Source organism: Bos mutus, chromosome 24, assembly GCF_027580195.1.
Source record: "Bos mutus isolate GX-2022 chromosome 24, NWIPB_WYAK_1.1, whole genome shotgun sequence".
NCBI classification, from domain to species: Eukaryota; Metazoa; Chordata; class Mammalia; order Artiodactyla; family Bovidae; genus Bos; species Bos mutus.
In genome coordinates, this window is record NC_091640.1 from 48921259 (window position 1) to 48943415 (window position 22157).

The following is a 22157-nucleotide window of genomic DNA, read 5'->3' on the forward strand; positions in this document are numbered from 1 at the left end:
TGAAATAACTGCTTTCAGATGCTCAACAACAACTGAATACAGGATTATGATCCCTAAAATAAGAGAGATCCACAGTGTTGTGTTAGTCGCTCAGTTGTGTCTGACTCTTTAGGACCCCATGGACTGTAGCCCACCTGGCTCCTCTGCCTATGGAATTCTCTAGGCAAGAATATTGCAGAGGGTAGCCATTCCATTCTCCAGGGGATCTTACTGACACACGGACTGAACCCAGGTCTCTGCACTGCAGGTAGTTCTTTACCATCTGAGCCACTAGGGGAGCCTTTTGGGGGGCCCATGTGATTCATTACCTAGAAAGTGAGTTTCTATTCAGAGGAACATTTTAGACTGTGGCTCAGAAAGCTGGGGCCCAAGCAGTGCCCAAGAGTATTGCACTGAGAAGACAGATATGAATCTGGGGCTTCTGTGGCAGCTGGAATTTGCAGAGTAGATTGTTAGACTGGAGGGAACTGCAAGAGGGAGGTCCAAAACCTGCTTCAATGTCAATTCTTGAGTGTTTGGCTAAATACTATGCTGCGCTGTGCAAAGACAGACCTCACATGACAGTGAACCACCATTCAGGAGGCACAAACCAAACGGAGACTTTGGAAATCACCAAAGACTGGAGGTATGCTGAAGTTCCAACCTGTCGGAGTGGAGATAACACTCAGGTGAACTCTTGGAAAGATGATGTTTTAGGAGTAGTATTCTAACCAAAAGTAAAGATTATTCTAAGATGGATCCTAACAGAACTCAGTGAGCTATGTTCAAAGTATAAAACAAACTTACATTAAATATAAATGGATTAAACCTCTTGGTTAAATGACAAGAGATTGTCAGACTAGGTAAAAAACTAAACGCAAAAACATGCTGTTTATAAGAGCCACACTTGTAAATTTGAAGATACAGATAAGTGAACAGTAAAATGGTTCAAAAGAGATATTGTTTAATACAAACAATAATCATAAGAAAGGTGGAATGGCTATATTAATATTAGACAAAGTAGGTTTAAGGATAAGATTATTACTAGAGATAAAGAGAGAAATTTTATAGTGATGAATTTACCAAGAAGCTGTAACAGCCATAAATGTGTATATACCAAATAACAGAGTTTCAAATATATTTAAGTATATGATCCTAATATTACATCTACTATATCTAATGAAAAAAGAATTCCTCTTTGGGCTAGACAATGGGTTAAAAATAAAGACACTTCTGATTCCATGTACTTTTCCATATAAGTATGGCTTGTAGTATCTTTTTTAAGGCCTGAAACATTACTCTAGTATTTCTTAGTGGTATCTTTCTAAATAGAATATTGATCTGAATATCAATTTAGGAAAATACCTAACTATTTCAGATGGTTTAAATGGGATAATTACTAAAAACAAGACTACTAAGTATTCTTTCCAGATTATTAACTAACATTAAAATGTTAAAAAATGAAAAAGTTTCTTAACACTTATGGGTAATGCTGGATGTGCACAAAGAAAATGTAACAAAGCCAAGAGTATTCTCTAGATTCATATTCAAATACTGCCAGAAAATCTGTGAAACAATTACTGGGTGAATAAGTGTGAAATCATGTAACACTGATCAAGCACATGTTGATGAAGAGAGATTTCTGTGAAATGGAATAGTCCTGTAAAAGTTTCATGAAGGGGTTAGACTTTACATAAAGTCTTGATGAGGAAAAAACATCCATGCAAGAAGACAGAGAAGGCATTTCCAAACAGAAGGCAAAGCACAGAGGCAAAACAGGGGACAGTGAGAAGAGTGAAGAGGAAGTGTGTAAAGTAGGAAAAAGACTCAATCTGTAAGGGTCTGTGCATTGTTTCTGTCATTTTATTTTTATGGGTCTTCTTTATTTGAGTTTTAGCTTTGCCTTGTTTTTTCTTTTTCCAGATTAAAAGTAAACATCATGCTTTTTCCTCACATTCACTCCCATGACCCACTGGTAACAAATGTTAGCAGTTTATTGTCTATGATTCCAGAAATGTTATATTCATCAAAGGATATATAGGAATGAACACTGTACATATACATCCATGCTTTTTAATTCACAAAATAGGTATTGCTCTGTATCTTGTACTTTTTCCACTTAATAATACAATCTTTGATTCATTCAATAAAACATATATTGACTGTTAGTTAACTGATATCCAAGCATATGTATAAACCACATTTTGACTAATCCATTAGAAAAGTATCATTGCAAAGTTTACAATTTTTTGTATCATAAACAGCACTGCAGTGAACACTCCTGTACATAATTTTTGGCATACCTGAGATGAGACTGACTATAGGATAAAGTCAAACTGCTGAGTAAAAGAATAATTGAACATATTACTGAACTGCAAGGTGTATATATTCTTAAAAATACAAATTATTTTTCAGGCAATGAAAATTAAGAGATAAAAATATGTTGAAATAGTGTATAAAGCACATTCACAAGGAAATGCATAAAAGGGGGAAATTAGTAAGATTCATCTAATTAGTTAGTATGTTGTTGTTGTTAACTCACTTCAGTTGTGTCTGACTCTTTCCAACCCTATGGACTATAGCTTGCCAGCTTCCTCTAACCACAGGATTCTCTACGCAAGAATACTGGAATGGGTTGGCATTTCCCCCTCCAGGGGATTTTCTTGACCCAGGGATCAAACCCATGTCTCTTATGTCTCCTGCATTGGCAGGCGGGCTCTTTACCACTAGTGCCACCTTGGCACCCCTCTGAAATCACAGAACTATCTACAAAAGCAGGCTTCTGCTCAGGACACTTTTGGCTACAGAAGCAGACATACAGCCAGGCACACCAGCTCTGCACACGGCTTCAAGGCCACATTCTAAGGCCTTCAAGGCCATTATATTACATAACTAAATATACTGCTGCTGCTGCTGCTAAGTCGCTTCAGTCGTGTCTGACTCTGTGCGACCCCATAGACGGCAGCCCACCAGGCTCCCCCATCCCTAGGATTCTCCAGGCAAGAACACTGGAGTGGGTTGCCATTTCCTTCTCCAATGTATGAAAGTGAAAAGTGAAAGTGAAGTCATACTACTTAGCGAATTTTCTGAAATAAATGGAGTTTCAGAAGTTTTTGAGATGGAATGGTCTTTGGTGGTTGATTCTAGTATATGGCATGGCAAGACTCAAACGGGCATCAACGGGGTGCCTAAACAGAAAGCTAAAGCAGTAAACATACCTGGAAGAAGTGAGCTTTTTGGTATTAGTAAGAGGAAAGCGGGCAAATGGAAAGCAAATGCAGAGCAGCGCATTTCATGTTTACATAATATCAGAACTATTTCATGGGTTCACAAACCTGGGATTTTCTCAGTCAGTGTTCTAAGAATGTACCCTTTAGAGAAGGACAAAAGAGGTAATCTGTGGTAGCTTTTATCATCAATTGAAGACATTTACGAAACAAGTCCTGGGAATCAAAGCAAAGAGGGTTTGATAATATTTTCTTCAGAGAAGAAAGGCTAGTTTGTTTATTTTAAAAGAGAATACTAACAATCTGCTTTCCTTGTTAGCAGAAGACAAAACAAGGAAGGGAACTGCAATTCAAACATAAGCTCTTTCAGTTGGACACAACGGAAAATTTGACTGCTTCGGGCCTGCAGTGTTGATATGGTCCACCTCAAGAACCTGTAGCTACTGCTCCTAGCTGTTTTTAAGGTCGGTGTAGGAACAGATGATCTGAGGTCACTTCCAGTTTTCTATCACGAATGAGAAACAGAATTCAAATTTACTCAGGCTATTATTCTTCCGCCATCTAATAGGCTTTTTTCTCAGTTCTGTTAGCTAGAGCTCTCAAAGTTTTCCTAAATTTTTTTAAAAAATTCTAATTTTGTCTTCCATTTAGCATTTTTAGGGCACTGCTGCTACTAAGTCGCTTCAGTCATGTCCGACTCTGTGCGACCCCAGAGATGACAGCCCACCAGGCTCCCCTGTCCCTGGGATCCTCCAGGCAAGAACACTGGAGTGGGTTGCCATTTCCTTCTCCAATGTATGAAAGTGAAAAGTGAAAGTGAAGTTGCTCAGTCATGTCCGACTCTTAGCGACCCCATGGACTGCAGCCCACCAGGCTCCTCTGTCCATGGGATTTTCCAAGCAAGAGTACTGGAGTAGGGTGCCATTGCCTTCTCCTTTTAGGGCACAATGACCTAAATTTATATGAGATATGATTTGCAAATTGCTGAGAAAAGTAACTTTTGCTTAAAGCTTTTGCATTCAAAATACCAGCCCCAGTTAAATGCTAGTGAGAGTAAGCAACACACATGATATTTGTATGGAAGGGGTAATTCTGATTCTGGAAATAAGTGAAACTGACTTCCAAGTGCACTGATACTCAGAATATAGCTGTCATGATAGTGAATTTAAATTAGAAAAAGGCTGGATTTTCCTTGTTGTACAAGCATGTTCATTATAAATTCGTTTAATGGTGAAAAACTAAAAGCAATAAAAATTCTGGTCAAGAATACAATGGGTAAATAAACTGTGGGATAGTCATATAATGGCACACTATGTGCCATTATATATTATACATTATATAATATATATTATTTTATATAGTATATATTATTATATTAAATATTATATATAAATATAATAATATAGTATTTCTTCATATATAATTATATGACATTATATTATTAAAGGGTATCTAAACAGGATAAATCTCAAAAAACCAATGTTGTTCAATGAGCAAGGACCCTGGTAGAGAATGTGAACAAGGCAATATTATTTATTCAGTGTCTTTAGCATACAAACCAACATTATATATCTTCTACAGATAAAACTTTTGAATAAAACACACATGGAAATGATAAACATGACATTTAGGATAGTCATCATTCTCTGAGAAAGGATGGAAATGAGATCAGGGAGGAAGAAATGAGAGGTTCAGCACACTCTCTCTCAAATATTCTTTCAGTTATACTAGATATATACATACTATATATATATTTTTTTTGGTTATACTAGATATATACATACAATACATACAATACTTTGGCCACCTGATGCAAAGAATCAATTTATTGGAAAAGACCCTGATGCTGGGAAAGATTGAGGGCAGGAGGAGAAGAGGGCCACGAAGGATAAGATGGTTGGATAACATCACCGACTCACTAGACATGAGTTTGAGCAAACTCGGGGAGATAGTGAAGAAGGACAGGGAAGCCTGGTGCACGACAGTCCATGAGGTCACAAAGAGTTGGGCACAGCTTAGTGACTAAACAACAAAACATATCGAGGGGACTTCGTTACTCTATTTTTTTGGTGTATGCCTGAAATATTACACATTTTAAAAACTAATAAAAAAGAACACACTATCCTGAAGAAAACAGAGCCCCTGCCAACAGTCAGCATTTCATAAAAGAAAGAAACATATAAACACGCATGATGAGTCCAACCTGGAATGTGCTCAGAAAACCACTGGCTGCTGCAAAGGGCTGTCATTTAGGTGCCCAGTTGGTGGCAGGAGATAAGACAGTTTAAAGACAGACTGTGGAGGGCCGCTTATGGCACATCAAAAGTCCTGGACCTTTCTATATGGAGTGAGAAGCTAATGGAAGCTAATCAGTCTTAGAAAATGAGTAAAGAGACATGGTTCCTTGCCCCCAAGGACCTCAAGTCTAATGGAATAAGGGGAAAAATGTCTACGATATTGGAATCAGAGAACGCCACGGATCTGAGAGAGTGCTGTGGAAGTAAAGCTGAAGGCTAGGTACGTCTCCCAGAGGAAATCTATCTTGATGGTGGCCTTGAAGGTTCAGGGGTTTGCCTATGGGGAAACGTAAAGGGGAAGGGAGAGCCATTCTGAAAGGTGGAGAAGCGTACAGAAAGGCACAGAGCCGTCAGGAAAGTACCCAGAGCTTATGAGGCAAAGCTAGTGCAAGTCCACAGAGAGGGGAGTGTTAGACAGGCCAAGAGATGAATCCAGCAAGATTGGCAGGATCTGTTTAAAAAAATGCCAAGAGGTTTGCACTGTCAAGTTACTGAGACAGACAGTAACTCAATCATTTACCAAGAACTGACTACGTGTCAGGGATGAGCAAGTTGTCTGCTCGGGATACAGCTACTAGCAAAAGCCACAAGACCTCTACCTTGCCCTCTTGGAGGGCATGGTCAGGTCAAGGAGGATATGCTTGTATACAAGTGCTCCTGTCACTGGTGATGGACAGATGCGTGGGCAGAGATGGGGACAAAGATGAGGGTGTCTGACCACACCTGAATTGGGGACAGGAAATCATTTCTGGAGATGATGCCTGAGCTGAATCTTAAGGATCAATCTGAAGTTAGCCAAGCAAATCAGGCAACAGGAAAGGTAACATGGGCAGAGAGCAGAGTATGAGAGGAAGCAGGGAAATCCGAGCATTACGGGTACAGTCAACAGTAAAGCACACATGCTCATAAAGTGTGAACACTGGCACACCACGGTATGGTCAGGGCAGGAACAGGAATAGTTCATAAAGAGCCTCTCATGTCTTAGTGAGACCTTGGACTTCATCCTGAAAGCCAGAGGTGTTTTCTGACAGCAGGACTACAAAGGTAAGTAAGAGAAAAATACAAAGCTGCTATGTTTGGTGTCCAGGTGGGAAGTGGGCAGGAAGGGTGACCAAGCCCCCTTGTTCTTCTCTGTCCTCCGTCTCTCCCTGATGCTCTCTCATCTCGAGCTGGCTGCAGAGGCCCTGTCACAGAACCCAAATACCCAACACCTGTGCAAGGAGGTACAGCTACATAACAATTATACTTGTTTGAGAAAGATTCTCGGCCCCTAGACAGGATGGGAAGGTTGGATAGGGTGGGCAAGAGAACAGGAGTGGAAATAGATAATTTGGCATAACTTTCACACTGCTAAAAGTGAGAGGTGAGGAGGGCTTGAATTGAAGCAGGTATGAGCTATTTGGGGAAAAATAGGAATCCTGGATGATTCTCAGGTCTGGGAAATCTAGTGGCTGGCTGAGAATGTGACTGAACATGTCAGGGATATATGAAGAAGAGCCAAAGAGCAGGGAGAAGACCTGGGAAACAAAGAGCTGTGTCTCAAAGACAACAAGCGCAGCAGCAGACAGACTGACGGAGCTTCCTGCACATCAGACACTGTTCATCATCAGATACCATCTGAGGTGTGTGCTATTATTCTCCAGCCTTTTTTTATTTTGAAGGGATGATGAAATTGAGGCGGGGAGTGGTTAAGGCTCATAGCTACTAAGTGGAGTCAGGAGTCAAATTCAGGCAGATGGGCTCTCATAGTGGTGTTCTTAACAGTTCTGCCATGAAACTCAGAGGTGCTCCAGAATACCCAGATGCCCACGGTTAGAAATGTCCAGATTCCAAAAACACCGTGCTCAGGAGAGACGTTAAGAAATTTAAGGGCTGTTAGCATCAGTTGACCCACTCCAGTACTCTTGCCTGGAAAATCCCAGGGATGGAGGAGCCTGGTGGGCTGCAGTCCATGGGGTCGCTAAGAGTCGGGCACAACTGAGCGACTTCACTTTCACTTTTCACTTTCATACATTGGAGAAGGAAATGGCAACCCACTCCAGTGTTCTTGCTTGGAGAATCCCAGGGACAGAGTAGCCTAGTGGGCTGACGTCTATGGGGTCGCACAGAGTTGGACATGACTGAAGCAACTTAGCAGCATCAGTTGAAATCACAAAAGTACAGGTGATCACCCAAGGATAACACATTACTAGTATAAAACAAGGACAGAATTCTGGGTAAAGCCAGTAAAGAGTATTTGATGAAAGCTCAGAGTAGAAGGAGGGGAAGAGAAGACATTTTTCTGGAAGTCAGGAGAACCATCTTAAGGGGGGAGCACTCGCCACTGTTAAAAAGTAAAGAAGGACTGAAAAAAATAGTCACCGGATTTGACACAAGGCAAGGAATCAACGGTGATGGTAAAAGAAACATTTTTCAGTGGGGAGGAGGAGGCAGAAGCTGGCCCCCGGCGGCTGGGAGAGAAGCAGGACGTGGGGAAACAGGTGGTGCTGGGGCGAGGAGAGTGAGCGTATGAGCCTGTGGAGGAGGCAAGGCAGACAGAGGTCAGTGACTAGGAGGGGCAGTGGGGGCCCCTCCTTGACCACCGCAGACATGCCCACAAGAACCTTGCCACTGCTTACAACATGTGGTCACGGCCTCTCCATGGCCCAGTCCTGCCTCTGACACACTCACAAGGGGTGCCACCAGAGACATGAGACGGACCTCAACTCCACAGATGAGGAAACAGAGCTGGTGGTTCAGCCAAGGTCAAAGTGACACAGAGTAGTGAATACCAAAGTCCTTTATAAACCCTCCAGAGCTTTTCAAAATGCAAAGAAATACAAAGTTTATTAAAGTTATTTATTAAAGCAGAGTTATAGCTAGAAACAGTCTCCCCACGCCTAGCTTCCTGCTGTCTCCGCTGCAGACATGGACTCCTCCTCCGGGCAGCGAGCCCCTCCTCCTTTGGCAGGTCTCAATGCTGCCTCTTCTTGGAGGCACAACTCCACACCCTCTGTGAGAGGCTGTGCTCATCCTGCCTCTGAGCCACACTCACTTCACCACTCAGTTCATGACTAAACGTGGTCTCAGGCTGCTGGATAGTTTTAATCAGCTTTATTGAGGAATGACCTCCGTATTATAAAACGGACCAATTTTAAGCAGACAATTCAAAGAGTTTTGAAAAATACAAACATCCATGTGACTCATCACCATAATCATGATAGAGACGATTCCCTCACCCCAGGAAGTTCCCTTGTGCCCCTCTGAAGTCAAGTCCCTCGTCCAATATGCACCTCACCAGACCCTACCCCAGGTAACCAGGGGCCTGTTTTCCATCACAATGGTTCTGCCCCGTCTGGATTTCACGTGCAGAGCACTCTTTTCTGTCTGGCTTCCGTTCCCTTGCGTAACACTCTTCACACTGACCCGTACTGCTCTGTGTGCCAGCAGTCCACTCCTTCGTGCTGCTGAGTAGTCTCCACTGTATGCATGAATCTCAATTTGGGGGGATTGGGTTGTTTTCAGTTTTGAGCTATTATGAATAAAGCGGCTATAAATGCTCTGGTACAAGTTTTTATGTGAACATATGTTTTCATTTCTCTACTTAGAAGTGGGTCTGTGGCATTGTATGCCAATTGTTTTAACTCTATAAGAAACCATCAAACTTTTGTTCTACATTTTTGGTAGCAGGGAAGTGGAGGGCAGGGAAGCCTTGATATTTCAGACTTCACATTTAGCTATTTTAGTGGATGTGAAGCAGATCTCACTGTAGTTTCAGTTTGCCTTCCCCTAATGAATTTTCTTGGGCTCAACGTTTTCTCTGCTGAAGAGTCTAGTCACATCTTTGGTCCATTTTTTTAAAAAGTGTTTTTGTTCTTCTTGAGTTGTGAGAGTTCTTCATATATTCCAGACACAAGTCCTTTATCAGATTTTGCTTTTTTGTCAGTTTTAAAATATTCTCTCCCAGCCTTACTGAGATAATAAATGATATATGACATTGTGGAAGGTGTGCAGCATGTTGATTTGCTACAGACACACTGCAAAATGATGATTACCACAGTTTTAGCTCACATCTCCATCCCATCCCATAACTACCATTTCTTTCTTGTGGTGGGAACATTCAAGATCTACTTTCTGAGCTACTTTCAAGTATATCAGTTTGGTTCAGTTCAGTTTAGTCACTCAGTCGTGTGGTTACCATGCTGTACATCAGATATCCAGAACTTAAAACTGGAAGTTTGGGAAGGGAGACTTAGCAAGAAAGGGATATTATGACTGATTCACTTAGGAAGAAAGGGATATTATGACTGATTCATGCTGTCATATGGCAGAAACCAATACAAAACTGTAAAGCAACTTTCTACCAATTAAAAAAAAACACTGGAAATTGTCCTCTTGGACCAACTGTGCTGTTGCTGTTCAGTCCCTAAGTCATGTCTGACTCTTCCGTGGGCTGCAGCATGCCAGGCTTCCCTGCCCTCCCCTTCTCCCGGGGTTTGCTCAGTTTCACGTCTGTTGAGTCAGTGATGCCGTCTAACCATCTCATCCTCTTGACCAACCTGCTATCAGTTGAACATCAAACTGGTTGTAGTATCATTTTTTAAACATTTGGGTACTGTCATTGAGATAAAATTATAGTCTATTCAGAGGCAGCTGTCTCTCATGACCTGTAAGTTATAAACATGCAAATATACCCTAAGTACAACACAAGAGTAGGGTGTGTGATATAAAACTAAAAAAAGAATTTGACACTAATGAAGATTAAACAGTGACCTTAAATATACTGAGAAAAGAATCTATATTTCCTTATTTTGAATCTCATTATTGGGTGTTATTTATTTTTGTAAACAACTTCTCCCATTCTGGAGAGAGGTAGGGGAAGTGGAGTCAAGTTTTAGAATTTGATGAAGTCCAATACATGAAATTAAAAAAAATTACATGTACTTTTTGTATTATAAATCTGTGCCTAACCCAAGATTCCAAAGATTTTCTCCTATGATTTCTTCTAGAAGTTTTATAATTTTAACTCTGAACTTTAATATGTATGTACGGATGCAGTAAGAGTCAAGTTTCATTTTGTTGTTATTGGGGCTTGGGGGATATAAATATTTAATTGTTCTAGAACCATTTGTTGACAGGACTATCCCTTTCACCCCGTGAATTACCCTGGCAGTCCTGTCAAAATTTCACTGACTATATATGCACAGATGTATTTCTGGATTCTATTCCACTGGTCTACCACATACTGTCTTGGTTACTCTAACTATAATTTGGAGTAAATCCTGCAATCAGGGAGTTTGATCCTCCAACTTAAGTTTTGTCAAAATTGCTTTGGGTATTCTTGGTCCTTTGTACATTCATACATATTTTAGAATCAACTTTGTCAACTTCTACCAAAAAGTATGGTGGGGTTTTGATAAGGATTATTTGAGCATACAGTTCAGTTTCAGGATCCTAATACTAAGTCTCTGATCCATAAGCATGAGATCACTGTTTATTTTGGTCTTCTTTCTTTCAGCAGTATTTCAGTTTTCATTGTATAGATCTTGCCTAGATTTTGCTATGTTCATTCTTAAGTTATGTCATATTTTTATGCTATTGTAAATAGCACTGTTCTAAAATCTCAATTTCTGGTTGTTTATTACAAAAATTATTAAAGTAAACTTATTATTTTATACTGACTTTTTATCTTATACTCATGCTAAACTCATTTATTAATTCTAGTAGATTTTTTATAGATTCATTAGGATTTTTAAACATCTGACCATGTTTTATGGGAATAAATACAGCTTTAGATCTTCTTATCTAACCTAGATTATTAACATTTCTTCTTCTCAAGTCATTGCACTGGCTAGGATCTCTAGCACAATAATCAGTAAATATGAAAGCAAATATCCTTGCCATTTTCCTGATCCATGGGAAGATGCGTTTAGTCTTTTACCATTAATTATGACTTTAGCTATGAGGAAATTCCCCTCTATTCCTTGCTAACTGAATTTTCTTATCATCACGCATAGGTGTTGAATTTCACTAAATGCTTTTCGTATACCTATTAAGATGACCGTACAGTTTAAGTCTACTAATACAGCAGACTGTACTGAATGATCGTGTTAGGCTAATGCAACCTTACATTCCTAGGGCAGATCCCACTGGTTATCCTTTTATGTGCTGAGGATAAATAATGACAGTAAGTTGTCACTTGCTTAAGATGTACTCTATGCCACGTACCTTTTTAATCTTTCACATTTTTAACTAAATTAATATACAACATGCTTAATGAAGAGGGTATCAATGTTATCATAACAATATACAAGAGGAAACTAGGGCATTAGAGGGGCAAACTAGCTTGCCAAGGATTATACTGCTTATACGTGGAAGAGACAGAATTTATACCTCAGTAACCTGATTTAGAGTCTATACTCATAACCACTCTATTTTATCATCTTACCTAGGGTGGGCTTTTTTTCCCTGACCAGCATGATTCACTTCTACTTACTTCTTTTAGGAAAAGAACTGCCTCTCCTGAAAAAAGTTGAGTCCATGGTACATGCTGAGTCAATTGTAATACCCCATCCCCTGGGTCACAAAGAAAGGTCAATGGATACATGCTTTAAGATGAGCCAGTTGAAAACTTTCCCTAAGATTTTCCCAACTAGGAATGGTGAGAAAGACTGCTGCTCCTCTCTGGTTAGAAGACTGTAAAGATGTAAGGTGCCTAAGATCATGGTTTCACTTCATGGAGAAAATCCACATGCAAGAGGAGAAAATGAACCTAAGCTGATAGAGTGAAAGAGAATAGACACCACAGACACGACACACCAACACAGACATACAGACACAGAAAGTCACAGGAGAAAGGGAGAAGGGGAGGGAGGCCGAGACTGTGCTCTGGAGGTGCTGACTCCTCAGTTCAAGTCTCCGAGGTTCCCAACACTCCCTGAATTTCTTCTGTGAGCTATTCTCCACGAAGTATCCTGAAAACAAAGGGTTTCCTTTTTCACACGTGCTGGAGTCTGGAATGGCTTGCTCCCTTATCTTAAAGTCTTTGCTCAAATGTCATCTCTTATTTGAGGTCTATCATAACCCATACCTGGCATGCCCTAGTTTCCTTCTACTGTTCCATGTTTTCCTATACTATTCCTCAATTTATAAAATACTATATGCTTTACTTATATGTTGTTACTGTTTCCATCCACTAGAACAGAGGCTGGCCAACTAGAGCTCACAAATCAAATCCAGCCCACCATCTGTTTCTTTTTGTTTGTTTTTTTGGTTTTTCGTCCGTGCAGCTTGTGGGATTTTGGTTCTCTGACCAGGTATTGAATCTGGGCCCTTGGCAGTTGAGAGTGCAGAGGCCTAACCACTGGACTGCTAGGGAATTCCTCGACTACCTACTTTTGTAAAGAGAATTTTACTGGCTCACAGTCACATCCATTCATACTGTCTATGGCTGTTTTCATGCTACAATGACAGATACAATTCAATGTGCTGAGCCTAAAATATTTACTTAGTCCTTTACAGAAAAAGTTTTCTTATCCGGCACTAGTAGGTAAACTCCACCATGGCCAGGATTTTCACCTGTTTTGCTTAAGATCCCTTGGAGGAGCAAATGGCAACCCACTCCAGTATTCTTGCCTGGAAAATTCCATGAAGAGAGGATCTTGGCAGGCTACAGCTGATGGGGTCACAGAGAGTTGGACATGACTGAGCACACATATTCCCAGTACCTAGAACAATGCCTGGTGCATAGCAGGTATTCAATATTAGTTCACTGAATAAAATACGAAGTAGAAGTTCCCTGATAAGTAGTTCTGCTAAGCTTAAAATGTCAAAGTTTATCTGGCTTCTGATTCTTTACAGAAATATCTCGTATTTTTATGGTTAGGCAAATATCTCCTTTCCATATTTTTACTGCACTAAAAAAAAAAAAAAACAAGCATTCTCTGCCATTTGCTTAGAAACACAGTTGTCTTAGCACTCTTCAGTTTCTCCTAAGAGTAATCCTCCAATATCTCTCCTTGGTATACACACCGAGCTGAAGCCAAAGCCAACAGGATTTGTTGCCAGACTGGACTTGAGGTGAAAGTGAAGAGTCAAGGATATGAGCCAAGTTTTTAGCAGAAGCAAATGGAAAGGTAGGTGTATCACTGTCTGAGATGGGAGACTGTCCGCTGGGGTGGGGGATAGTTCCAGGGGGACCTTTGGGCATTCCTTTTTAGATCTGCTAAGTCTGTGATGCCTATTCATTATCCAAGTGAAAGTTTCAAGTACACATTTGCAAGATGAGTCTGCTTCAGGAAAGAGATGAAGGTTAGAGATATGCATCTGAGAACAATAAACATACAATCAAAAACTAAAGCCATGGCAATGGATGAGAAAACTCAGGGACTAGTATACATAGAGAGTGGAAGAGGGACTAGAAAAAGCTGAAACCTAAGCTAGAAGTGAAGGAAGACCAAATGATATTAAGCTTAAAGAAGGATGCAGATGAGGACCAACACAGGTGACTGAAAGTCTGGATTAAACAGTCAGACTTCCCATGAGCCACAACTACTGAGCCCATATGCTGGAATTACTGAAGCCTGTGCATCTACAGCCGTGCTCTGCCATGAGAAGCCACTGCAGTGAGAAGCCTGTACACCGCAACTACAGAATAGCCCCCATTCAGCAATGAAGACCCGACTTTGCGTTCCCTCTCCTTCCCCATTTAGTTCAATAAGTGCCTACCTCCATCCTGGCAAAAGAATGGCGGTGTTCACTCTCCAAAGGATGAAGCAGGCAGACTGTGGACTTAGGGATATAAGGCCCAAGTGACAATGGGAGTACTATATTGAAAGTAATTAGGTAAAAACCTAGATGCTGAACACTGAAACCTTCGGCTTCATCCCCCAATCAGCTCAGAAAATGCTATCAAGTGTGGTTTATAAACTCAGGAAAATTACTGACAAGTTACTTAAGAAAAAGTAAAAAGTGGGAAATTTTCCCGGCAGTCCACTGTTTGAGACTCAGCACTTGCACTGCCGTTGGCCTGGGTTCACTACCTTTTTAGGGAACTAAGATCCCACAAGCTGTGCTCAAAATCCTTCAAGCTAGGCTTCAACCATACGTGAAGCGAGAACGTCCAGATGTACAAGCTCTGGATTTAGAAAAAGCAGAGGAACCAGAGATCAAACTGCCAACATCCACTGGATCCTAGAACAAGTAAGGGAATTCCAGAAAAACATCTACTTCTGCTTCACTGACTATGCTAAAGCCTTTGACAGTGTGGATCATGACAAACTGGGGGAACTTCTTAAAGAGATGGGAATATCAAACCATATTACCTGTCTCCTGTAAAACCTGTACACAGATAGGAGTACATCAACGCTGTATATTGTCACCCTACTTTATTTAACTTATATGCAGAGTACATCATGAGAAATGCCAGGTTGGATGAAGCACAAGCTGGACTCAAGACTGCAGAAATATCAATAACCTCAGATATGCAGATGATACCACCCTTATGGCAGAAAGCAGAGAGGAACTGAAGAGCCTCTTGATGAAGGTGAAAGAAGAGAGTGAAAAAGTTAGCTTAAAACTCAACATTCAAAAAACTAAGATCACAGCATCCAGTCCCATCACTTCATGGCAAACAGATGGGGATACAATGGAAACGGTGCCAGATTTTATTTTCTTGGGCTCCAAAATCACTGCAGGTGGTGACTGCAGCCATGAAATTAAAAGATGCTTGCTCCCTGAAAGAAAAGCTATGACAAACCTAGACACAGTATTAAAAAGCACAGACATTACTTTGCCCACAAAGGTCCATCGAGCCAAAGCTATGGTTTTTCCAGTAGTCATGAATGGATGTAACAAGTTGAACCATAAGCAAGGCTGAGTGCTGAAGAATTGATGCTTTTAAACTATGGTGTTGGAGAAGACTCTTGACAGTCCCTTGGACTGCAAGGAGATCAAACCAGTTAATCCTCAAGGAAATCAACCCTGAATATTCCTTGGAAGAACTGATGCTGAAGCTGAGGCTCCAATACTTTGTCCAGCTGACTCAAAGAGCCTACTCATTGGAAAAGACCCTGATGCTGGGAAAGACTGAAGGCAGGAGGAGAAGGGGATGACATAGGATGAGATGGTTGGATGGCATCACAGACTCAACAGACAGGAGTTTGAACAAGCTCTGGGAGATGGTGAACAACAGGGACGCCTGGTGTGCTGCAGTCTATGGGGTCACAAAGGGTCAGACACCACTGAGCGACTGAGTAACAACAACAAGTTGTACAGTACAGCCCCCCCAAAAAAAAGACAAAAGAAAATGAGAAGTGAAAGACAGAAGAACCTGAAGATACTGACACTTGGAGATTCTCCAGAAACGTAGCTCAGCTGAAGGACTCTGAAATGAAGTCACCAGCCATCAAAGCCCAACATACAGAACTTCCAATATGTTCTTTAGTGGCTCACTTTTTAAATATCAACTCTGCCATGATAACCAGAAAAAGCCACTAAAATGACAAGTTTCTCTGGATGAAACAGAGAAAAGGCAGGGACAAATGAAAATCCCCAAATTATTATAATTACTAAGCTAAAGGAAGAGATCTATTGCAGCCATGAAGCAAGAAGGAAGTCATATAAAAAGGAATATCAAAGAACAAAAAAGAGCTCTTGGAAAAGGTAAACATAACAGTAAACATGAAAAAAACCAATAGAAGAGTTGAAAAATGGTACCTCATAGTGGTTTTGATTTGCATTTCTCTGATAATGAGTGATGTTGAGCATCTTTTCATGTGTTTGTTAGCCATCTGTATGTCTTCTTTGGAGAAATGTCTATTTAGTTCTTTGGCCCATTTTTTGATTGGGTCGTTTATTTTTCTGGAGTTGAGCTGTAGGAGTTGCTTGTATATTTTTGAGATTAGTTGTTTGTCAGTTGCTTCATTTGCTATTATTTTCTCCCATTCTGAAGGCTGTCTTTTCACCTTGCTAATAGTTTCCTTTGATGTGCAGAAGCTTTTAAGGTTAATTAGGTCCCATTTGTTTATTTTTGATTTTATTTCCAATATTCTGGGAGGTGGGTCATAGAGGATCCTGCTGTGATGTATGTCAGAGAGTGTTTTGCCTATGTTCTTCTCTAGGAGTTTTATAGTTTGTGGTCTTACGTTTAGATCTTTAATCCATTTTGAGTTTATTTTTGTGTATGGTGTTAGAAAGTGTTCTAGTTTCATTCTTTTACAAGTGGTTGACCAGATTTCAGAATGACTGCGATCCAAAAGTCTACAAATAATAAATGCTGGAGAGGGTGTGGAGAAAAGGGAACCCTCTTACACTGTTGGTGGGAATGCAAACTAGTACAGCCACTATGGAGAACAGTGTGGAGATTCCTTAAAAAACTGGAAATAGAACTGCCTTATGATCCAGCAATCCCACTGCTGGGCACACACACTGAGGAAACCAGAAGGGAAAGAGACACGTGTACCCCAATGTTCATCGCAGCACTGATTATAATAGCCAGGACATGGAAGCAACCTAGATGTCCATCAGCAGATGAATGGATAAGAAAGCTATGGTACATATACACAATGGAGTATTACTCAGCCATTAAAAAGAATTCATTTGAATCAGTTCTAATGAGGTGGATGAAACTGGAGCCTATTATACAGAGTGAAGTAAGCCAGAAGGAAAAACATAAATACAGTATACTAACGCATATATATGTAATTTAGAAAGATGGTAACAATAACCCGGTGTACGAGACAGCAAAAGAGACACTGATGTACAGAACAGTCTTATGGACTCTGTGGGAGAGGGAGAGGGTGGGGAGATTTGGGAGAATGACATTGAAACATGTAAAATATCATGTAAGAAACGAGTTGCCAGTCCAGGTTCGATGCACAATACTGGATGCTTGGGGCTAGTGCACTGGGACGGCCCAGAGGGATGGTGTGGGGAGGGGGAGGAGGAGGAGGGTTCAGGATGGGAACACATGTATACCTGTGGCGGATTCATTTTGACATTTGGCAAAACTAATACAATTATGTAAAGTTTAAAAATAAAATAAAAATTTAAAAAAAAAATCAAAAAAAAAAAAAAAAGAGTTGAAAAATAAATTTGAAGAACTTTCCCAGGAAGTGGAACAGAAAAGACAGAGATGGTAAATAGTGGAAAAATGGCAGAGATCTGGTCCACAAAGTTTAACATAGGATGTTCTAAAAGAGCAGAGAAAATGGAAAAGGAAAAGTAGGAAATTACTAAATAATTATTCCAAGGAAAGTTCTCAAAACTGAGAAACATGAATTTCCAAACTGAAAGAGCTTACCATGAATCCAGAAAACAGGTAAAGAGGAAGCATAGAAGTGTACGACTGGAATTTTAAAACACTGAAGACAAAAAAATTCATAAAAACTGAGAGAGAGAAAGGGAGAGAGGACCATGTACAAACCGTCAAGAATTAGTACGGCATTAGACGTCTTAACAACTACAAAGCAATGAGCCATGCCTTCTACACGCAGAGTGAAAACAACACCAAACACAGAATTTTAAACCCTGCCAAAATTTTATTCTAAAGATTAAAGACATTTTCCTAAGGAAGTAATTATTACCATATTATACTATATGGATCATCCATGAAAAAATATCTGGTTATAATCATGCAAAGATTGACAACTGATGCAGTATGAAATGACTGCTGACCTGTATTGGGAGTGTGGGGTAGAGGACCTTGGAGGTTGTGCATGCAGATGAACCTATCTGTAGGGGAGTGAAAGATGGTAACTATTGCTTTTGAAATATTGGCCTGTTCACACAATGTTTTTCTTCTTCGTTCCACTTTTCTGCTTCTCATGAAAAATCCCTCCCTCTATCCGGAGAAAGTTGAGCAGAGCAATGATTGCCAAAGACAAGATTCAGTAGCCTTTGCCAAAGACAGTCAGACCAAGTCAGAGGTTGGGGGAAAGGCTGAGGGAGAAATGGTTCTAATAAATATGGAGGAAATCCGAGCATTAAACACCTATGAGTGATTAAAGACCCAAAGTCTTTGAAGACTAAATTCATTTCATAAAATGTGTCCCTTTGTATTGATACTTGCAAAATATAATAGAAATGGTATTTTAAAAACAACCTTAGCAGACAGGCTTTTCCTCTTTATCAAATTATGTACTCCTGCTTACTTATTTTAATATGCTGCTTTATGCTATTAAATTGCCATGCACCTACACACGTATGTAAAATACATACATGTACTGTAAATATGGTTTTTCTCCCAAATGCTAAGTTCATATACAGCTTTGATTGAAGATCTTTTTACAGTGCTTTGCATAAAACAGGGTCCAAATATGTTTGCTACTAATAATGTCTTTCTATTTCTCTTCTATCTTTCTTACTCCATTAAAAGAAACTGCAAAGACATCCATAATCCTGCCTTACAAAATTGGAAACAAGAGGTCTTTGTTTATTTTTAGAACATAAAAATCTTATTTTTAGGGACTTAAAATTAAGATGAAGAAAACAACTAACTACACAATTATGTTTGCTAAAAACACTGACATTTACAAAAAGAAGCAAGGTTAGAGCAAACTGCCCACTCATTCACACATACGTGACTTAAAACCATAAGCATTATTTTAGGTATAGAGTAACTAGCTTAAAATTCTTTCATCTTGGACAAGTGCTAAAGTGGCATTGATTTTTATGGTACAGAAGGGAGAATACAGGGACTTCCCTGATGGTCCAGTGGTTAAGAAGGGGGTTAAGACGCAAGAGGCGGGGGGGCGGGGAAAGAGGGAGCTGGGTTCGATCCCTGGTTGGGGAACTAGAGCCTGCATGCCACAGCTAGGAACTGGCTCAGCCAAATTTAGAAAAAGAAGAAGAAGGTAGAATACAAAATAAGAAACCTCAGTATCACCAGCTTGCTGACTGTCAACTAAGGCTTGTGAAAATGCAAATGTTTAATGGACTAGCAGAACAGACGCGTTGGTCCACACTGAAATGCCGTCAAGTGTACACTGCTCCCCGGTTCAACACTCTAAAGAAAATGCAATAATTCATCTGCTAACACTCTGAAGTGAAAGCAAAAGATACAAAGACACTCATGTATAAAAATCTAAAAAGCAACGGCACATCCTGAATTGCAACTAGAGAATCTGATCTCTTTGCCATAAAAACACACCAGGTATCTTGGAAAGAACTTGAAATTATGGTTACAATGTCCAGTATAACTGGCACTGTGTGCATGTCAGGCAACACAACCAAGTATTCAACTAAACAATACTTTTTTCAAAAAATGCTTGACACTCAGGAACTGAATTTTCCTGATTACAGAGACAACACAGGGAGCAAACAGAAAGAAAATGGAGAGATAACTAACAACTTTTAAAATAATGTTACATGAGTTATTATAAGTAAAAATATTTTTAAAATAATGGATAAAATACATGACCTGATAACTACAGTAAAAAATAAAATAAGGCATGAAATAAGAGAACCTATCATTAGCTTAAAAACAATTTTATTTTTCACAAAGACAAGCATGCAAAACTTCTTTTATGTTTTTAACCTTTAAAGTAATTCAGTGGAAGACATATAATAAGGGGACATAATGCAGAAGCGTTGTTTTCTTAAGCAGATTTTCCCAGTTGTGACTAAATTTGGTCAGAAATGCTTATGAGTAAGAATGATCTAACTAAATTTAAAAACTGGTAATTTGATTTATCTGAAAAGAAAAACTTTATCCCTAGTCTTCACTTACTTGCTTATACTTCTTTCACGGATAACATACTTAAAAATGTGTATCCTTATATAAACCCAAGCACGATGCAAGACACAAGGTATTTTGTAATTAGTATGTATTAGGTTGGAGAAAAAGTAATTGAGGTTTTACACTCTTGAACTTTGCCACGTGATACTGGAATACATTCTGAAGTAAATATGGTTATATTATACATCATTTTAACGTGCATTTCTTGCTTTATGTTTTTTTTTTTTTGCTAATGACTCATTACTTGCTTTTTGTATTAATTTTAGACTATAGAAATGATGTTAGACAAAAAGCAAATTCAGGTGGTTTTTTAAATTTGAGTTCAAAATGGGTCATAAAGCAGTAATCAAGTTCCTGTAGCTAGTAAGTGGAGGACTGGTGTTTAAACAGAAATATATCGAGATTATTCTAAACTCTGTCTTTATAACATCAAAGCAAGGTTATTTTTATCTTTCATTTCAGTTGAAAAATCAACATCCTATAATATTATATAATGATAGCTACAGAGCTCCAGGTGACAAATTTATTACATAAATTTATCACATCGCAGCATCAACAACATATTTGGCCCAGGAACTACTATGAATGTATAGTGCAGTGGTGGCTCAAAAAGCTTTTGCAAAGGAGACAGGAGCCTTGAAGACGAGGAGAGCAGTGGCCAGCCGTCAGAAGCGACGACGACCAACTGGGAGCAGTCCTCGAAGCTGATCCTCTTACAAACTACAAAAGTTGCCAAAGGACTCAACGTTGACCGTTCTATGGTCTTATGGAATTTGAAGCAAATTGGAAAGCTGAAAAAGCTTGGTAAGTGGGTGCCTCATGAGCTGACTGGAAATCAAAATTGTCATTTCGAAGAGTCATCTCTTATTCTACGCAACAACAACGAACCATTTCTTAATCAGGTTGTGACGTGGGATGAAAAGTGGATTTTATACAACAACCGGCAATAACCAGCTCAGCTGGACTGAGAAGCAGCTTCAAAGCACTTTCCAAAGCCAAACTTGCACCAAAAAGGTCATGGTCACTGTTTGGTGGCCTACTGCCCATCTGATCCACTACAGCTTTCTGAATCCTGGTGAAACCAGTACATATGAGAAGATGCTCAGCAAATCAATGAGATGCATTGAAAACTGCATCCTGCAGCCGGCACTGGTCAACAGAAAGGGCCCAACTCTTCTCCACGACAGCACCCAACCATACATCGCACAACCAACTCTTCAAAAGCTGAATGAATTGGACTACAAAGTTTTGCCTCATCTGCCATATTCACCCAACCTCTCGACAACCAACTACTACTTCTTCAAGCATCTTGACAACTTTTTGTGGGGAAAATGCTTCCACAACCAGCAGGAGGGAGAAAACGCTTTCCAAGAGTTTGTCCAATCCTGAAGCACAGATTTTTATGCTACAGGAATAAACAAACTATTTCTTGTTGGCAGAAGTGTATTGATTGTAATGGTTACTATTTTGATTAATAAAGATGTGTTTGAACCTAGTTATAATTTTTTAAAATTCAAGGTCTGAAACCAGTTACTTTTGTACCACCCTAATAATTCTAAAGATATCAAGTTTTATTAGAAGTTCTGTGGTATTTTCTCTTCTCTGTTAAAAAATACAAAAATATTCTACAAAGAATAGAAATGCATCTTCTGACTTGACACAAATCAGACTGTCTTTCTCTGCCACCCTTTCTTAGTCCCTTGAAAAACTGCACACTAAGCAGATCCACTTAAAAATAAGAGTTTTGTAGAATAATGTCACTAATTTATGGCAACAATTAGGATTGAAATGATAGCTAATGAGAACATTCACTCGAAAAGAGAGATTATCTCATAGTGAACACAAGAGGAGCCAGGATGAACAGTTTATAAGTTATTATCACAAATCGTAAGGCACTTCCTAAGTGTAAAGAAATTTCCTCTCAGGGGAAACCAACCA

At 39.6% G+C, this 22157-nt stretch overlaps 1 protein-coding gene across 3 annotated transcripts in view; it reads right to left on the reverse strand.

Annotated features, from left to right (window-relative positions):
* The window catches only part of DYM (dymeclin), a 395381-nt gene that overhangs the window by 133575 nt on the left and 239649 nt on the right, over positions 1–22157 (reverse strand). The gene's annotated exons all lie outside the window — the stretch shown is intronic.